Raw genomic sequence first — 21,428 nt, forward strand, 5'->3', positions numbered from 1 at the left:
TTCCCTGCTTGTTGAACGGTCTCACCTAAGAAACGGTGAACTGACTGGCAATTTCAAACAGGGCGGGGTGATAGAAATTCCAGAAGTTTCATGTCTGTCTTAAAAAAATGGTACAATAAAAGAAAAAAAAAAGACATCTTAATGCACCCTGCTTTTATTAGACATCAGACCTTGTAGGTCCTCAAGTCTTAGCTTTCAAGTCTTCATTGTCTCTGCTACTCATGAAATTTGCTGCTTGTTCATGGGATGCAGTTTCAGCTATTTCTTTTCATCTAGGAATCCTGTCTGGGTAGCCAGTCAATACCTAACAGGGTGAACAGCATGGAGTCCAGTTTAATTCCTAACTGAAGTGTTCTTCTGTAATTCTGGCATACCTCTGATAATCTCATATTTATTTAAAATTAGTATACTTTAACCACTGAATCATAGAATCACAGAGATTGGATGATACCTCCAAAGCTCATTTGTCCACCACAGCCCTAGTTAGAATAGGTTGATTAGAGCTTTGTTCGGTTTTGTCTGTCTCCAAAGACAGACATCCCACAGTGTGCCTTGACAACCTCTTCCAATGTTTGATCACCCTCACAGTAACAATTTTTCCTTACACTGCATTGGAATTCCCTGTGCTGAACCCCCCAACCTTCTCTGTGCACCTCTGAGAAGTCTGGCTGCACCCTCTCTACAACCTCCCAATAAACAGCTTTTTATGGCAAAACAAGCCCATTTCTTTCTGCCTCTCCTTGCACATCATCATCTCCAGCGCCCAAAACATCTCAGTGACCCTTCACCAGACTCACTATATTATCCTGTCTTTCATGTATTGGTTATTCCAAAGCCAAACACAGTGTTCCAGGTTTCAGAAGTGCTGAATACAGCAGAAGGATGGACCTGCTGGTGGCATTCTTGCTAATAAAGTCAAAGATGCAGTTGGTCTTCTTAGATTCAAGACACACTGTTTGTTCATGTTAAAGTTGTTGTCTACCAAGACTTTCAGGTCTAAAAAGAGCATCTACTGAATCTTACAAGACTTGTGGGCAAAACGGTCTGGTGTTTCTGATCTTAAATAATTCTTCTATTATTGGTCTTTTATGATCTTTTAAATCAGTGGCCTGGAGAGCACTTTGTCATTCTGTTACATTAGTATATCCACTCTTCTTTTTTTTTTTTTTTTAATATGTAAATTAAAAGTTATTAAATACTATTGCTTTCCATCATCATTTGCTTGTCTAAATCTGAAGGTAACCTAAAGTGTTACTGGTATTTCTTTTGTTCCAGATATACTTTATTAAAGATAATACTTGCACATTACTATTGCCTTCACAACAGTAATTAACAGGAAGTTGTTCCTGCTATGTTTAGATTCCTTTATCTATTTATTTCTTATATTTATAACTCACTACATATACCAATTACTAATTATGTCATTTTTATATTTGACAGATATTGTAACAATACTTGCCATTTCTTGTTGAGCAAAGCGGGGAACTTGGGTGACTTGAGAGCCAAAGTCATGCTGTGAACTATAACAGAAAAATGTTCATTTTTAATAAGTTCCCATTTTCATTTGTATTTTTCTGCCTTTATGATCACATGAGATTCTTACAAAACTATCTTGACTATTGATTTTAGTAAGACACTCCTAAACCTTTTAGCAGTCTCTTGTGTCCTGGACTTCTCAGCCACTTTCATGATTTTCTTCTTTAAAGTGTATTATTTACGGCTACTGAGTGGATTGGATTTTTTACTCAATTATCTTTCCCTTTGGCTGCTTTTTATCTGTGTGAATGTCATGTAGTAAAGAAGTGAAAAACACAGGAAACAAGTGTATAAAGCAAGAAAAAATTATAGAGGGGGCATCAGCCAGACTGACTAGATAGCAGCTTCAGGCAAAAGAGATAACCTGTCAAGCTCTTCATCACTGTGCTAATAATAAGTAGAGTTCACACAGATAACTTTCCTTGCAGTAGAGCTTGAAACAAGCCAAATAAAAAGGAGAAATTACTAGAGTAATAATGGGAATGTGGACAGTAAGTAAACTTTTTAGGTCACTTTCTCCAACTACATTTTACTCTTCACGCTTTGGGAAGTTCTGGGTTGTTGTTTTTTGGTTTTTGTTGGTTTTTGGTTTTTTTTAAGCATTTTCACCTTTAAAAGAAGTATCTAGGGAGTGGATTCCTGTTTTTCTTCCACATCAAGATTCCAGACATCTGGCAAAGTATGGTTTTGGGTAGAACTGAATATACCTTCTGATGTGGATTTTTCGCAAGATTATTCACCCTTCAAGAAGCACAAGAAATAAACTGTCATGATAGACACCACCTGGAACATGTTTTGAACACCACTGTAAAGTATTTAATGCCTTTTCTGTGAACTATCAATCACCTTTGTTGTGACAAAAGTTGCAAGAAGGGGATGGATGCTTTCATCTCAGGTTATTTTCTTCCCTCTTCTTTCTTCAGTTGTTTTCCCTTTTGATTTCTGTTCAGATTTCTGAATTCCCTGGAAATTATTTTCGAAGCCGTGTAGGCATTTCAGGAGATTCTTTGTTTTGCAAGCAATGTAATGACAGTTGTCCTATCTTAGACACTGTTGATCTGATTCTCTTGGGTACATCTACACTTTGAGTACAGACTTATCCATATCCATATGACAGGCACAAGTCCTGAAACATCTCAGCTCAGTCATCACCAAAACCTGTATCTTCCACTTACTGATACTGAACTAAACATTTTTGAAGAAGAATTTCAGGGTGTCCATAAGGCCTCCAGATATCCTTTTGCTGTACACAAATTAATTGCAAAACAGCCTGTTAGGAAAGCATAACTTATGCTTCCCCCGCACACATATGTGCACAAATGTTATTTCCCACTCATTCCTGCCCTTACGTTACTGTGTGACTGGTAGAAAGTCAGAACTCCCTACAGATTTTGTGCAAATGAGTGAAAGAAAGCCTGTAAGGAAGACCATTTGAAGGAGAGGTTGCAGTGTGATTTCACACTTTATTGAACAACAGAAAGTCCATGATGTGAAAGCAAGACACAAATCAATAAGAAATGAGGTCTCATTTATTCCAGCATTGGTTGAACCACTTGTCTAACCTGCTCCTGACAGTGAAGTATGTTCTGGTAGGTGCCCAGTCTAGGGCTCACCCAAGTACTTGCAAAACAGAGGCTTGCTAAGGCATTGACTCTTTTATGCAATCTTACTGGGATGGTTGAAAAGAAATATAGTACTAAGCACAGAATGAGACAGGGCTAGAAAGGGAACATATAGGATGAAACAGTTAGAAAACAAAGATACAGCTGCAATGTGATAGGTACATTTTGCTCTTTTACTATATCACAAAAGAGAATAAAACCTTGCCGTTGATCAATATAGGGTAAGTATATCACTGTGTTTTGTCCACTGCCTTTTCACTAGTACATAACCCTTAACTCCTCTCCTGATAATAATTGGGCTGTATTGGAACTGTGCTTGTCTCCAATAAATCTTAGCCATTGTAGCAGATCTATGGCTATTCCTTAAATCAAGTCAGAGTGCTTAGATCTCTCCACTGTAGCTTTGCTGGCATCACAATGTTCAGGACCTTGCACCAACACATCAATAACTCCCAACAAAGGCAATAGCAACAAGAAAAGATGACACTAATTACTGAGTCTAGTCACCACTGTCAACCTAGCTGATACTGGGAATTCCAATTGATAACTCAGTTAATGGCAAATTGCCCTATTATAAGGTTGCAACCTCTAATGGCAGAGAGATATGAAATCTCCTTCTTACTCTTTAATAATCCCGCCCCCCCGCCCCGCCCAGAGATTGATTAATTGTGGATATAGAGGGAAAACAAGAAAAGCAATCCATAAGGGTTTTTTAAAGATGCAAGGGTAACCTGGGAAGGAATTAAAAAAATCTATATACACAATTAGGTTTGGGTTCGGAAGGGGGTGGGGGGCTGTTGTTTTTCTTTTTAAATAGCAAGAGTAAAAACATGTAGGACGTTGCAGAAAATTGGGAGATTTCTGTGTCTTGAATGTTAGCAGAGTCATCAAAAAGAGGGGAAAAGGAGCCAGACAGAACATTTCAAGTCATGGAGAACTGGAAATCTCAATCCCTACTAGCAGACAGCAAGCTACACACATATGATAAATTACAAGAAGGGCAGGAATAGAAAAAGAGGCTAGAATGGAGTATTGAAAATTTAATATAACTCAAAGCACCACTATTAACATAGCATCAAACATGCAGATGTAGAAATGAAAAAAGACAGTTCTAGCAAAATTAAAAAGAGAGGTTATGGATGACCAGGCAAAAAACTTTTGCAAGTCTTGATATCCTGAGAGTGCTCTGCAACAAAAGATAGGGAAGGATGCATAACTGTGCTTCACAAAAGTCAACAGCCATGTCAGCAGACCCAGTTGTCCTATTTCAAGTGAGACAGCACTTTACAGTTCAGGGCTAGGGGAACAGCTTTCTGCCCATGATTTGTTACAGAGTCATGGTTCGTAAGTATTGCAAGCTGGTATGTGGGTTGTGAGAGGTTCAACATGAAAGTTGTCAATATGAGCATGCTCAGGTTATACTTAAACAACAGGCTAATCTGGGCACCCTGTTTGTCCTGACATGCTTTGAAGTTCCTGCTAAAGACAAGCAAGAATGTCATTTCATATGCACAAGATGAACAGTCATTAAGTTTTGACCCTAGAATTGTCTGGACATATGCTTAGCACATAGCACAGAAACAGACAGAGAGGCTTTTAACAAACTGTCAACCACCACCTACAAAAAAAACCCACACAGTGATAAGCCTCAGGTCTCAAAGTTTTCCAAGAACATGAGAATACCGCAGTCAGATAAAAGCGTATGACTGAGGTGTCCTGACAACAAGGTGGCCTGTCACTGCCTGCGGAGCATGTGGGGTGCCAAAGTCAGACGATAATCCCAAAGGTGTTGGTACTAATACCACTGTACAACCACATTCACATTCAGGATCTCACAGCATTTCTCTCTTATTTTAGGCAGAACCATATCCCTATCTCCTTGTTTGCCTTTTTGGCAATTACTGCCTTGGAAGACATAAACCTTAAACTAAGGGGTTTTTTTACCCAAATCATGCTTGCCATGCTCCCTCTTTTCCAGGTCTGCTAGCTGCAAGATCTTTCCTCACTTAATATGAAGTCTGGAGTTTACAAATTCCGGTGGTAAAATATGCCAGAAGTAAGACTTCCAGCATATTCTTGCAAAGTAAAGAAGTCCTCAGGAAAGCACAAACACAGGATTAATTTTCTTTATGTTCTTTGCTACTTAGCTGTTTTTACAAAACAAAAGCATATTTGATGAATACCATTTAACTAAGGATTTCAAAATTCTGTACCCAGCTGGATAAGCATAATTATCTGCATTTAGGACAGAAGTATACCTGACTGCTGTGAGAAAAATAGAACATATGAGCTCAGCACAAATCTAAATCCTAACTATTTTTATTTAAAATTATTTTCATAAAAATAACTTCTAATTTCTTAAGATACAAAAATCTAAGAGATAAGTAAGAGTAACCCTTTTCTGAAATGAAGAGCAGACAGCAGTAATTGCCTGAACTGCAGAGAAGGTAGGACAGTCTATTATATAACAAAGTTATCTTGAATAACACTGATACCATGATTGGTGGCCATTATACTCTCTCTTGCAAAAGGTATTCTTATGACTTTGAATCTCCTCTTCTTATAAGAATTCCAGACTGGAGTGCAAGACCTTTGGCTTAGAAAAGACACTGGCAAAACCTTTGAAGCTTTCTAACAAATATACTTAGCATATATTTGTAGAAGCTGCTATGTACAAAAGCGTATACTATACAGCAAAAGATATTTTAAGAAACCTGCTAGCCTAAACTCTTCTTTTTTCTTTTTTTTTTTTTTTTTTTTTTAAATTGGTATCAGCAAAGTGTAATGTTAGCTTCTTTTTAGTTTGGTTAGCTGCTATCAGGGAATGAAATCTTTTAACAAGTTGATCCAAGACATTAGAAAATGGTAGGGAGATGTGATCAAGAGTACCTGGACAGAGCTGGGCTCCTGCAGAGAAAAGGTTACCGTTAAAAAGGAGACTGAAAGGCTTAGCAGGTGGAGTACCATCAACATGCACATATTCATCCGGAAGCCTGTGACTTGGAAATTCTGTTTGGAATTTAATGACTGAGAAAACCAGAGTGTGTTTTGGTTACTCACACATGTGTTACTTAGCAGAAAGTAGTTTTCAGAGCACGTTCAACCTGGAAGGTTAAAAAAACAGTGAGGCTTTGAAATCAAGTATTGCCTGGACACGATATCAAAAAAATCCTGAAGAGACATTTTTTCTGTCATCTAATTTGCAGATATATCACCTCTACTGCCAGCTTTTGGGGGCAATATGTGAATTCTATCAGGATGAGAATGAAATCTTCCTTAAAAGAAAACATAAGGACCAGCACAAGTGATTTAACATTGTTTCACAACTCTTATGCTTATTGGCATGGGAAATGATTTTGTACGTCTTTGATTAAAAAAGAATTTCTGCTTCTGAATAAGGCAATCTTGAGACAAACCTGCCCTTTGTAGCAATAACTTTCACCTGGGACCATTTCTGGCAACCACAGTACCTGTGGTGTCTCAGTTAATACAGCAAAAAACCCAGCCTGAGAGCTTCCTTTTAATGTTATTTCTAAATCCCACATCAGTACATACTAATTAAAAATAGGGAAAGTTGGTGGCAGAAGAAATGAGAAAGGAGAAAAACGGGAGAAAGTGTAAGTACAAGTGAACAGAGTAAATAAAAATAACAGTAGCTATCATATTCCTCTTCTCTTTTTAGAGCATTTTGTTTCCTTTCAATTTTGTTTAATGATATGGAAACATTTCCTGTTGAAGACACTAATAGTGTCCTACTTGATAATGTGGTTTACAGTACATGGAGGAGAAAACCAGAAAGCCACATGCTCAAAACTCTGTACCACATGTAACAAATATTGAAAAAAAATGTCAAACATGGAGTCTATGTCTTGAGAGAACTCCAGTGGATCTATACAATACAGGTGAAGCTGCATGAGAGGTAATCTAAAGTACAATGCTATTTACAAGATTTCTACATATCTCAGCCATTAGGTGGGTAGATCTGCATTGCTATCATCTCTCATGGGTCATTGATCTCATTCCCCCATTCTTCCCAAGAGGGGAAACAGGTCAAATTACTAGAGTAATTTTGTCAAATTACTAGAGTAATTTTGGCTATATCTGTTGAATTAAGTAATCTCAAACTATTTTATTGTTCATATGCCATTAATTTACATGCAAGTCTACTTTTTCAGTTATTTCTTAGTATTTGAAATGTATGGCTGTGATGCATGGCTGTCTCTGGGTTTATATGGCCCCTAGGTTACTGATATGCCAAATGCCACAAAAGTTAAGCTGTTTAGTATAAACACACACCACTCAGCCCAGTCTTCTTACCAGCATGAAAGAGACAAATTTAAAGCTTAACCAGAAACACAGTAGATCTGAGCTTTATACCACTGAAATACACATGGAAGTGAGTCCAAAATCATGGAACACCTAATCAACTCATAGAACACCTAATCAATGACAGTAGCCTAACTTGACTCTGAAAATTAGTGCATGGTCAATTGGTTGAAGTACCCTGGTCTGCAGTCCAACTCACAGAGCAGACAGAGCATTCTGTGTTGCTTCCATCTCTGCTTGCTCTCAGAGCTGGCACCATGAAGAGCCAATCATAACACCCACATCTTGAGGTGACAGAAATGCAGGTGGCAGGGTCTCCAATGAAAAGGGTAAAGGCCACTCATCTGTCTGAAGTCATGAGAATGAAAGCTCTGTGGCCACATCTATTCCCAGGCCACTTCAGCGTAGCAGCTTCCCAAAGTTTCCTACCTGTTTTGCAAAAAGCATTCATTTCCTTAACAGCTCACACCAAGTCTTCTAGCTGCTTCCTCCACTCCAATAATCTTTTTTGCTACTGGTTAAATCCCAGCAATTTACCTCATCCAAGCTCATCAAGGCAGTAGGTACTTTGTTCTAATAACCATAATTTAAATGACATGTTACTATTTTTTATATGTCAAAACCTACTGTTAATGAATCGGTATTTAAAAGGATACTGACTTCTGAAAAAAAGTACTAGAACATCAGTTTGCTCAAATTGCTGTCCCTTCCTTCCAAACATGACCACTTTCATTTTCTAACCAGTGCCAATTTATCTTTGTCTATATAAATACTTCTTAAATAGTAAGTAATTTATTTACAGATTCAAGTAATGAACTCTGTTATCTCCAAATGAGGATGATGGATAGATCATACAAACCTTGTAAGGACAAGGAAAATCTTTGTTCTGTACTTGTATAATGTCCAGAATAATACAATACCAAGATGCCAGTTCCGAGAGTTCTCAAAAAAAAATGCAGAAAAGCTTCTCCTTCATTTAATGAATATAAAAGTAATTGTTGAATTTCCTGCATTTCCTATGGAGCACACTATAGGCACTGCTATCTCTGTTTAGAGTACTCTGGCTGCTTGGCCACACCAGAGTGGTGGCAGCTCTAGCACTGCTAAGAAGGGTGCCTCTGGATAGCTGAGGGGCCCGGGGTTGCTGGACAATGCACCACAGTTGGGCAGCAACTTGACAGAATATTTACAGTACAAAGCTGAGTGATACAATCATAGATTCACTTTGGTTGGAAAATACCTTTAAGATCATTGAGTCCAACTACTAACCTAGCACTGCCAAGTCCACCACTAAACTGTACCTAAGAAACTCATGCATGTGTCTTTTAAATACTTCCAGGGGTGATGACTCAACCACTTCCTTAGGCAGCCTGTGCGCTCAATCCCCTCATCTAGATCATTGATAAATATATTAAACAGAACTGACCCCAAGACTGAGCCCTGGGGAACACCACTTGTGATCGGCCACTTGCCAGATTTGACTCCATTCACCACAACACTTTGGGCCTGGCCATCCAGCCAGTTTTTTACCTAGTGAAGAGTACAGCCATCCAAACCATGAGCAGACAGTTTCTCTGGGAGAATGCTGTGGGAAACATTGTCAAAGGCTTTACTGAAGTCTGGGTAGACAACATCCACAGCCTTTCCCGCATCCATTAAGCAGGTCACCTTCTCATAGAAAGAGATTGGGTTATTCAAACAGGACCTGCCTTTCAGAAACCCATGCTGGCTGGGCCTGATCACCTGGTTGTCTTGTACCTGACAGATGATGGCACACAGGATGATCTGCTCCATAATCTTCCCTGGCACTGAGGTCAGACTGACAAGCCAGTAATTCCCCGGATCCTCCTTCCAGCCCTTCCTTAAGATACATATCACATTTGCTAACCTCCAGTCAACCGGGACCTCCCAGGTTAGCCAGCACTGCTGATGGATGGAAAGTGGCTTGGTAAGCACCTCCACCAGGTGCCTCAGTACCCATGGGTGGATCCCATCCAGCCCCGTAGACTTGTGCATGTCTAAGTGGTACAGCAGGTCACTAACTATTTACCCTTGGATTATTTGGGCTTCATTCTGCTCCTTATCCCTTCTGGTTCAGGGGTCTGTGTACCTGGAGCACAACTGTTCTGACTATTAAAGACTGGGGCAAAGAAGACATTAAGTACCTCAAGCTTTTCCTTGTCTTGTCTCTGTGTTTGCCCGCACATACTCTAAAGGATGGAGATTCTCCTTAGTCCTCCTTTCATGTGAATTTATTTATAGAAACATTTTTTGTTGCTTTTTATGGCAGTAGCCAGATGAGGTTCTAGTTGGGCTTTGGCCCTTCTAATTTTCTCCCTGTATAACTTCATTACATCCTTGCAGTCTTCCTGAGTTACCTACCCCTTCTTCAAAAAGTCATAAACTCTCCTCTTATTCCTGAGTTCCCACCTGACTCCTACTTCACACATGTACGGTCTTGCCCTAAATTAATCATTTGAGAAAAAAACAGCAGAATATAGTTCTCAATAAATCCTGAAAACTGATAGAAACAGAGAGTAGATCCAATATGGGTTGGAATTGCCTTCCTCTTACCACTTTTAAAATTCTGTATCAAGTGAAATATTTTATTCGCTGTTACACACCTTAACACTTTTTTCCTGTAACTAACTTCAGAATATTAATTGCACTTGTATTCTCTGCTCTAATTGTTTCAAGTCTTTCCAAAGAGCTACCAAAAGAAAAGCAAACACATGTAAACTCTGAAGATCACAGACGACAAGAGATCTCTATGAATTAATTTTGTTCAAGACAAAATATTAATATCATTATTACAAAACAAAGGCATGAAATACAAGTTATTGTGACTTGAAACAGCAATTTCTTCCCCATTATCTGAAACAATGAAAGAATGGGGTTAAAATACTAAGTGCTTAACACTTTGTGTACAGGAGTTTCTCACTTAGAAAGAAATAAAATGTTATGCAAACAGAAATAAGTCTGGTGTTTTAAAGTACATATTCCTAAGGCATCTTAGGAAAAAACATATTCTGCTATGCCTATAGTTTTCTTTTTGCAGTTATATTCATTTGTCCATGGTTTATTAAAGAAACAAACAAAAGAAATAGACAATGACCAAATAAATATCATTGATCTTTTTCTGTGTTTTATAGATTTCAAGTAATGTTACCTTCAGATTATTTTTGTTATGCACAGGCACAACAACAGACATCACAGAACTTTATTTTATGGCTAAGCACTTAGGTCACATCACATACAGGGCACAATGTATGTGCATATTCAGGCATTCACACAATGAAGACTGGATTGAAGTCTTAAACCCAGATAACATTTTCCTACGCTCTTTTAAAAAGGAAAGTATTCACTGTAAGTATAGCCTGGAAAAATTAGCACTAGTAAAGATAAATTTCTCCTCTTGCTTCTCAGTCAGAATAGCGAATAGACAGGTGGATATCAAACAATTACAGCTGGAAATCCTATTGATCAGGGAAGACACTGTGACTGAAAGATTAGATTATCTATTTAATACCAGATTAATACCTTTATCCTCAATGAATAGCTGTTGGAGTTTCGGTTACTGTAAAAAGTCAGGTACTTTACAGATCCTGTGAGCAGTACCCTCTCAGAATCTCTTTATCTGTATACAATCACTTTGCATCGCAGTTGACTTGTCCGAGGCAATTCCATGGATTTTATACAAAAAATAATACAATTGGCGAGCCGGCCTATGGCTTTATTATCAGACTGTTATGGCAGTGAGCAGAGAGGTGAATTGGCTCAGATGCAATTGCTGGGCACACCTTTCCTCCAGAGAACAGAGGCTGGCAGGATATTTCTGTGGATCCTGGAAAGACCTGCTGATTCTTAGATCGGCACTCGTGAAAGGGGATCGAGGTACAGCACATTTCCTTTCTGCACACAGAATGGCTGCTTCAGGACATGGCAGCCTGCCTCCTTGATGTGAACTCTGGTAAAAAGAAACTCACCTAACAGAGGCAGAGATACATTGGTACAGGCTTTACCTTGCTCTTAGTGCCACAAAGACCTGAGAAAAGAATAAAGTAAAACCCTCAGAAATGTTTCTAACTGTACTTTGCTCATGCTTGGGCCATGCCTCTGTCAGTCAACAGGAAAAGATGTAAAAATAGGGAAATCACTAGCAACGACTAAATAAATAAATAAAATAATATTAGGGGAGAGATTGTTTAGTCCTTATACCCTGAGGCATCTCTCTCTTACATGGTATTTGTGGCCATGTTCCACTGATGATTAGGACTTCAGTTCTCAGTAAGTTTTGTGTTTTGGGGTTTTTTTGTGAGGGAACACATCACATGGCTGTTTTGCTTTCTTTCCGCATGTGCATATAAGCCTAAAGTTATCACCCAGAGGGTGTTTTTAATTCCCTGGCTCCAGATGGTGATTATTTAATACAATATATATCTGTTTTACTGAAGTTACCTAATATGGATTAGTATTACACAGAAATACAACTTCATGAAACAGCAACACTGCTATCAGCCTCACAAAAAGCTGGTAATTGCTGATAAAGACCTACAGCACATCAGCCCTTTAATAATAAGAGCATGGATTCTGCCTGGTTTAGAATGTTTATGTTTCTGTTGTCACAGCATCTGAACACCTCATTTTGATTACAGGAATGAAAGGGAGCATCAATGACATTTATTTGATGAGGCAAGAAGAATACTTACAATACATGACAAAACACCACAGTATGTCTAGATCTGTACGAAAAGGCCACAAACTAGGGCTAGAAAGTGGCATATAAGGAGAGAAAAAGTGCTTAAGAATGTTGTCAGGGTCACACTAAAGCAATAAATTTTTTAAGTAAAAATTTCAGCTGCTGTGTACTGGAACTGGGACGGCAGACCGAAGGGCTTTGTTATCACTACCCTCAGATGCCAGCATGTCGCCCTTGGGTATGACTCTGCCACATCTGGTTTCCTCTCGCTCCCCCTTCAAATCTAGTTTAAAGCCCTCTCAACAAGTCCTGCTAACTCCTGCCCCAGGACCCTTTTCCCCTTTTGAGATAGGTGCATCCCATTTGTCGCTAGCAGGCCAGGTGCCACGTAAGATGACCCATGATCAAAAACCCCAAAATTCTGCTGGTGACACCAGTCCCACAGCCCCACAGTCCCACTGTTTAATTGTATAGTTGTGACCAAGATGGCACTAACTGCTTTCAGAAACAGAACATGGACCTGGAACTGTTTAATTTATAGTGTATCTAAAACCACCATTTATGCTACTGCTTGGTTCCAAAATTATACTGAAGTAGTAGGGATCTATCAAAAGTTAAAAATAACTTGGGAATTCAGGGGAATGCCAAGAACTTCAGGGATTCTACAAAGCAAATCCCATTACATAACATAGACATAGAAATGAAAGAAAATCTGCTTTTTCTCCCAGTTACAACCATTCTGTTTCAGAAAGTGAAGGTGCATGGAAGATATTAATACTCAATGCTATTTAGCTTTTCTGTAGACCAGCTGTTTCAACACCATTTAAAGGTTCTGTAGAAATATTGAATTTTAGCTGCCTCTCAAAACCAAATGTAAGAAGCCTATGTCTGTTTTAGTGTGATAAGATGTTGCCAATGATTTGGTAAACAGCATTGCTTCAGTCTGAAAAAAACTCTATTCAACATATTATACTTCACCTTGTTATCTCATGTCTTAAGCAATGCTGTAATCAGTTCACATACTGCTCTGCTAAGTCCATGTAAGAATCAAATAAACTAAACAATCTTTAATCTTTGGAGTAAAATTGTTTGTTATGAGTTTGCAAACTTCACCTCTCATTCCTACCAGTTAACTACCATTTCTTTTTCCCTCAACAAAAACAGAAGATCCTAAGAAGCTCAGATTTAAATTATGCTGCAATTTACAGTCACAGAGTTTGTAAGATAATGTGAGATCTAAAGTACTGAGAAACTCATTTGGCACAAACAATATCAATTAAAATAGGTGAAGCTTGGAGACATCTGTGAACATAATTAAGGAATCAGAGGACAGGATTTCAATACAGAACTGAGCAACTGATTTTTCTACTCTCTATGGAATCTTTTCCATGTTGGTAAGAGAGTCAATTTTACATCCACTTTCCCTAGGGCAGGAGTTGGGAATATATCCTCCACCTCATCAGTTTAAGATGCATAACAGAAAAACTGGCCATTCATCTCTAACAATCAGCTCTAAAACAAAAGTAAGGGTTTGAGTGTCTAAGAAGGCAGACAACAAGAGAACTGTGTGGGTCTAAGGATGACCCACAAAAAGCCATGCCTTCATGTTAAGCAAAACAAAAGAACAGGAATGCAGCTGAATTTTGGTCAGCCCCAGGAACACAGAAGCCTGAGCCATGGCTGTACAGTAGATACCTCTCCAGTGGAGATCCAGAGATGCCTTTTACAAATACACACTTAAAAGACAAGAACACTGTTTTTAAGGAGAATGGTGAAGGTTTTCACAAAGACTTATTTGACCTTACTGAGGTCAAATCTTCCCAGGCTCCCTCTATAGACAGCAATGAGAAATCAGTTGTACCTGAAGGGTAATTTAGCACTGAAATGTAATGCAGCTGCTCTACACACATGGAGAAGACTCTCTTTCTACCTTAGCTACAGGCACAGGCCAATGAGATTACCCATAATAGATGGGAGTAGCAGTCAGTAGGGTCAGAAGCATGGTGTTAATCCAGAACACACAGTAGTAAAGATATTGGCCAGACCACAATGAGATGTAATCTCCAGTGCAATCTCAGTTAGTAACTAAAAATATCCATAAGTCTGTGAGTCTGAGTAGTCTCCATGAATAATCTTTTTTCATTACAGACTTGTAGTCATAGCATTTATCCAGGATGCAAGAGACTGGATTCTAGGATATCTTCATCCTAAAGGTATTCAAGTCTGTTATCTCCTGCACCAAACAGTCACATTAAAAAATGACTGCATAAATATAGCACAAGTGGCATGAGTCAAAATCCAGTCCTTTTACTGCCAGCTGAATACAGTCAGCTCCAGAATCAGATTTAGTTGCTGTGCTGGCCCCACCCCTCTTTCTTTAGCTGTATAGACCTTTCTGTGTCCAAAAACATATGCAAAATGTTAAAGCTATTACATACTTGCAGATCAGCTCTACATTCAAGGCTAGTAAATTCAGGGATATTAATGATCATGTGGTAAAAACATTTTTCATGTATTCATAGGGGTCATATGTCCAGGATGCAGTAGATTGGACTACTGCAGACCTAGTGGCTATGGCTTACTGAAACATATTGACAAATCACAGCTAAAACTGAAATTCCATCTGCATAAAACAGATTTAAGATCTCTATGAAAAGAGGTTGCAGAGAGTTACTAGCACCACCTTATTTTCAGATACAATATTCAATTTAAAGTGGTACTTGCTGAAGCTTTCCCTCTGCTTTACTACTACATGTTGTAAGTAAACTCTTGGCAAAAAATAAACAAACAAACAGGTTGTTTGTTTCTTTTAAACACATAAATAAAATTCTTAAGGTCTCCTCAGCAGAATAGCAGATTATTTGTCTTAATGAAAGTGATAAGAACTCTTCCAAGACACAACTGTCATTCATATTGTAAAACTGAAAGGAAGAAAAAAATTCAATACAAGTTTCATAGATCTGCTGAACAGATAAGTAGGTCATCCCACCCTCAGTCACACAGCTTGTCAAAAGGGCTGGTTGTATTACTCAACAACTACAAGAACACTGCAATTCTTTCAAGAGTAAGAATTCAAAATATAAGAACAGTCACTGTAAAATTTGCCTAGTATACTTGTGCTTCAAAGCTCCACATAAACATCCAGTAAGCTACGTAAATAGTCATCTCCATTTACGAGTTCATGATTCCGCAGAGCACAACAATTAATAAGTTTCCCAAAACCAAGAGTAAGCCAAAGTAAAAGCTCAAGTCTCTCTGCCCAGGGCCTGGTACAACAAGCAGCACAAGCTCCAGCACAGTGCATGTGAACACATTAAAGGGATGTACTTTCAGTCAGGGCATAGGGTTCTTAAAGCTCTGCCAGGACATTAAAACCATCATTCTAGAAATACTTAACACAATTTTTCTTTTTTGAAAATGAGAAAATAGGAGGGAAACTCATTTCCACTTTAGCAATTATCAAGAACTATAAATAATGGGATCAGCTCTTTGTAGAACACACACACAGAGCTTTTTCCACAGACAGAAAAGCAAGAGCAAGAGCCTTACAAGCTACAGAAAATGTGTTCCAATTTAATTTCACTGCATCATAAAGAACTCCCTAAAATACAATCAGTCATCCTTGAGATAAAATGTTTGAATGATCTTTTTATACTCCGGGTTCTTAGTTCTGTCTCACAATCCCAGCAGTGCAGACTTGTCATTTGCAGTGCTGCTTTGCGAAAAAATTACAGATATGATGAAAAATGGAAAATCACACATAAGAAGCTGACCACAGTAATTTGTATTCCTACAAGCTCTGTTACTTTTCTTATTCATTAATGAACCTAAAATTTTAAGGAGTTTGATCTTTTTTCATTTTCTCACTTCCTTTTTCCCTCTTTGTGAGTATATTTTAACTTTTATTGACTGTCGTTCATCTAAGGAAAACATCACGCAGATGAGTATCTGTGCATACAGTCAGTTTAGGTTGTGTGTAGGAGAAACAGTAAATTCTCGTCACTGAAAATTTCCCAATAAATTGAAGAGCCCCTAAAAAAAGTCTCCATGAGGGTGAATGATGCCATCATCAGACTTGGTAATTAGATATTTCTATTAAATATATTGGATAGTGTGCCCCACATCATCCATGTAATTGCCTGTCCCAAATGCATGTAGCAAAAAAGTCATATGCTGCTAGGTTTAGTAGGACACATATGCACTTTATTGATAATAGCACTGTTTATAGATATTGAGATCAGCAACAAATAATAAGCTGTGTCTGTGCATCACACAATAGAATTTTAAATAAGCTTGCACAAAATATAATAGAAGTACTTTTGTATCAGGAAACATAGCACAATTACTTAGATTAATGTATATATGGTACGGTAAAAAAAAAAAAATCATTAAAAAATTCTAGGCTACACTTTGTTGATTAGACACTACAGTAACAGGAATATATACAATAAAAATACAGCCTGATGGCAATGATTAAACATTGTTGAGCTCAACACTGAGAAATTCTTGCTAAATAGGACATCTGTGATTGAAATAAAATTTCTATTAAATAATCATAGTAGGATGACAAAAAGGTACAAGACCCAACCACATCCCATTTTAATATTTCAGATAATCTCTCATACTTCTCAAGCTACTGTACTTTATACAGGCAATGAAATTCATAAATTAATCCTTTAGATAACATGTTCATCTTCTGTTTAGTCTGCCCTTAATATTCATCTATTCACTTTGTATCTCACGGCACTAAAATATTTCAGTTTTAGTTCCTTCATTTAATGCATTCTAGTCAGGAAACTCTTTTATCGCTTACCTATCAATATATTACTGGCTTTGTTTCTGATGCAACTCTTGTTTCTCATTAAACCTAGTTCAATATCAGAGGCAGCTCTATCACAGAAGCTGATACAATTTCTCTAGTTCCCCTTATACAATCCATTTCAAATTTACTGTTTTGTACTCTGAAAGACAAACTGTTCAGTGCCTCTCTCTAAAAGGAATTTCATTCTTTATCACTCTCAACACCATTATAAGCCATGTAACCTTCTGAAAGGTTATTTTGCAGAAAAGTTGGCAAAATATTTTTAGGCGGTCCCTACAAGATGTCTGATAATAATCAAGGTAGAAAATTTGAGGAGTTTTATTAAAAACTTACTGTTTCACTGTATTATATACAAAGTTTTGTTTTTATTGTGTTTTGTTTTTTTTTTTTAACAGCCAGATACAAAATTAATTCAAGTTCTTCCGAATCACTTTGATGTTGGTTAATAACAAGTAAATATTCTATCACTCTCTGCTGTTTCACCAATATTCTCTGATGTCCTCTTTCCCAAGCAGAAATCCCTGATGCCCACTTTTATGTGAGATAAACATGTCATCAACCTTAAAAGAAAAAAAAAAGTCGTAGCTATTCAATGAAATATTGCAAGATTTTTATGCTGTGTCACAAGCTTCTTATTGCCCTTTAACATCAAGTAGGAAGCAAGTTTCACTGTACCACATTGTGGTATAGGGTATTTCTTACCTGACAGGATAATTAATAAACACAGTAACAATTTTTATGCTTACTACTTGACATTTTTACTTATTGATATTTTTACTACTTGGCATTTGCCTCTTTATAAGTACCTTAGTAAGCTGACCTTCACATAAAGTATTTGGTTTGTATGGCATGGTTTTTGCAAGAGGGTGGCTGCAGGGGTGGCTTCTGTAAGAAACTGCCAGAAGCTTCCCCCATGTCCAACAGAGCCAATGCCAGATGGCTCCAAGAGGGGCTCACCACTGGCCAAGGTTGAGCCCATCAGTGATGGTGGTAGCAGCTCTGGGGTAACTTAGTTAAGAAGAGGGGTGGGAAAATGACCTGAACAACTGCAGCCAGAGAGAGGAGTGAGAACATGCAAGAGAAATGACTCTGCAGACACTCAGGTCAGTGCAGAAGGAGGGCAGGAGGCACTCTAGGAGACTGGAGCAGAGGTTCCCCTGCAGCCTGTGGTGCAGACCATGGTGAGGCAGGCTGTCCCCCTGCAGCACATAGAGGTCCATGGTGGAGCAAAGATCCACCTTCACCCATGGAGGAACCCACACCAGAGCAGGAGGATGCTCAAAGGAGGCTGTGACCCCGTGGGAAGATCATACTGGAGCAGGCTCTTGGCAGGACTTGTGGCCCCATGGAGACAGGAGCCCAGGCTGGAGCAGGTTTGCGAGCAGGTCTTGTGACCCCCTGGGGGACTCACTTTGGAGCAGTCTGTTCCTGAAGGACTGTACCTCATGGAAGGGACCCAGAGCAGTTCATGGAGTACTGTCTCCTATATGGGAGGGACCTCATGCTGGACCAGAGGAAAAGTGTGAGGAGTCCTCCTCCTGAGGAATAAGGATCAGCAGAGACAATGTGTGATGAACTGACCACAACCTCCATTCCCCATCCCTCTGTGTTGCTGGAAAGGGAAGAGGTAAAGAAAATCAGGAGAAAAGTTAATCCCGGAAAGAACGGAGGGAGGAGAGGAAGGTATTTTAAGATTTACTTCCTATTTCTCATGATCCTAGTCTGATTTGTTTGGTAATAAATTAAACTAATGTTCCCCAAGTTGAGTCTGGTTTTCTCACGATAGCAATTGGTGAGTGATCTTCCTCTGTCTTTACCTTGACCCGTGAGTCTTCCATTATGTTTTCTCTCCCGTTTAGTGGAAGAGAGGAGTGACAGAGTAGATTTAGTGTCACCTGGCATCCAGCCAAGGTCAACCCACCACTCATTATTCAAATTCTATAAAGAAATAATTCCATGTTACCTTAGATTTTTTTTATCAGAGTATGACATGTGTACAAAGAGCATCCAAGTAAGTCCAGAACTAAAAATAAAATAAAATAAAATAACATCAATAAAATAAAATAAATAAAGTATCTGAAGTTCCTGAGACACAGGGAAAGGAAACAGTAAGGAGATCTGTAGCAGGTGTTGGCAAATTCCACTGTCTTATGTTACTGATTTTCCTGTTCGTACTACAAGGACTGATGAAACCCAGAACTTTGGCTATCTACTGCTGCACAGTGCAATTAGCTTCATTTGTTACACTGAGCAAGCACAGACAATCCAGTCATGTGGCACAGTGACTGTATGAGCTCCTTTCTCTGTATCTTCTTCTAGATAGTTGTGAAAACATGTTCTGATAAATACAGTCTCTTTCAGTGGCATTCATATGACTACTGTTTAATACAGGCTGTCAATTTAACGATACTGCATGGTGGGCTGTTTGTGCAGAGGACTGTTCTTACAGAAAAAAATACATACACTCAGGGTTGCTTTAAAATTCAATGGAAAGAGATTGCATTTCCTGGAAACAGTCATTCTGCAAAGGCAGTCACTTATCTTGTTCACAAAAATAAAGTAAAAAATTAAATAAAAACCTTCTTTTGTTATCCTTTATGTATTTTCTGTTCAACTTGTGTAACAGCAAAATTATATGACTTCATTTAAAATAACTGAGTCAGAGTAGTATAGGATTAAACTCTATGGGTGATGAAAGCATTCTTCACTTTCATCTCATTCCCAGAACCTGAAGCACAGAATGATTTGAGATGACAGACTTTCAAGTGAACATGAGAAGGAAGAATGAAACATTGCCTGAAGAAAAGCAGCAATCTTTGTGAGAAAGTTAAGCCACTGCTATGCTTAATAAGAGATATAACTCAATTAGTAAGCGGAAAAAAAACAATAAGCACATATAGTATGTGATTCGCTTGTTTGTGGTAATCCTTAATTGTATTCCTATTGAAGAGAATAGTAAAAATTCCTTTAGCTTTTTGGCAGTAGAACAGCCAGTCATGTGTCTGATATAAAAATAAAATGGATTACTTAGATTGTTTTATCTCATAACCAACCTAAAGGGTTTGTATTTTTTTTCCCATGTATTTCCTATGCCGTTGGCCTTTACTTGTCTGTACTCATTTCTTGGTTTAATCTCAAAAAAAAAAGGCATCAGAGTGGGACCAAGACTAGTTTTTGGTAACTAGCAATATGATTTCCAACAAGGAGTTTGAAGGAATTTCCAGCACAGCGTAGCTTTCAGCACTTTCTTATTTCAAATACTTCTTGCTTATGAATCATTACTGATCTAAACAAATCCTGTAGCTGATTTTACCTCTTGGTGCACAGTTCTGAGAGTTACTCAGTCAAAACCATCTTTCATTTTTTTCTTATAGAAGAAGTAATTTTAAGTAAAGCTTTAAGAGATGTATTGCAATTTAGCAGCCCCTTCATTACAGAATCTTACATGCAGAAGAAAGAGTTCATTTCTGTTGCACCTTTGGTCTTGATGTACATCCTAAACAGCCTACAAAGTGACAATGATTTGGCCTACAACTTATAAAGAATGAGATAACCTGTACCTACAGCAGATGCATTCATTTAAATAAGTTTGGATTAGTAGCATGGTGTGGCAAGTGTAGGTCTTTGAGCACTTCCTGCGGAGCATGTTTGAAAAACAAATGTCTCTTCAGTATCAGACAGTGAAGAGGTTTTGGTTTGAAGTTAATCACCATTACCATTAATGGTGATTAGCAAATCACCATTTGTTACATGGTGAGATGCCCGGAAGCTACAAAAGCCTCCTACTGAAGGACAGTCACCACTCAGCCATTCTCCCTCAGTTGAACCAGGGCTAGCAGGAGCAATAACATACATGTACAATCTGAGTATCTACTTGTGGGCTCGATATCACAGTGACATCACTTCTGATTGCAATGCTGAGCCACAGCTACTTTCTCCCTCCCTGTTTCTTAAGTCCAGCTGTGATATCATTCATTTTTAAACACATTTCATGATTGACAGTAGAGAGTCAACAATTCAAGGCTAAACAGTCTGACAAGCTGAATGTGCTTATTTCGTTTGAAAATACTGATATTATTCAAACATTTGATCAAACAGTTCAATCATAGAGCCAACATCTTTCAAAACCTTCCTGGAAAACAGCCATAAATGCTTGAAGCACAAAGAAAAAATACATTAAAAATTATATGCTGGTGAATGGGTGAGAAGAATTACTTTATTTCAGATAGGCTTCTCTCATGCAATTTTTTCTTATGTAATTAAAAATGAATAGAATAACACGATGCATAGGGTTCACATTGTTTTACCTATTAACTATTTAATGAAATGTGACTCTGTATAAAGAAAACTAAACACTTTAGGAGCTCTGTTGTATAAGCTTACACAGTACTGTGTAGAGCCATACAGAGGTACAAGATAGCTT

The sequence above is a fragment of the Columba livia genome, chromosome 3, assembly GCF_036013475.1.
Source record: "Columba livia isolate bColLiv1 breed racing homer chromosome 3, bColLiv1.pat.W.v2, whole genome shotgun sequence".
NCBI classification, from domain to species: domain Eukaryota; kingdom Metazoa; phylum Chordata; class Aves; order Columbiformes; family Columbidae; genus Columba; species Columba livia.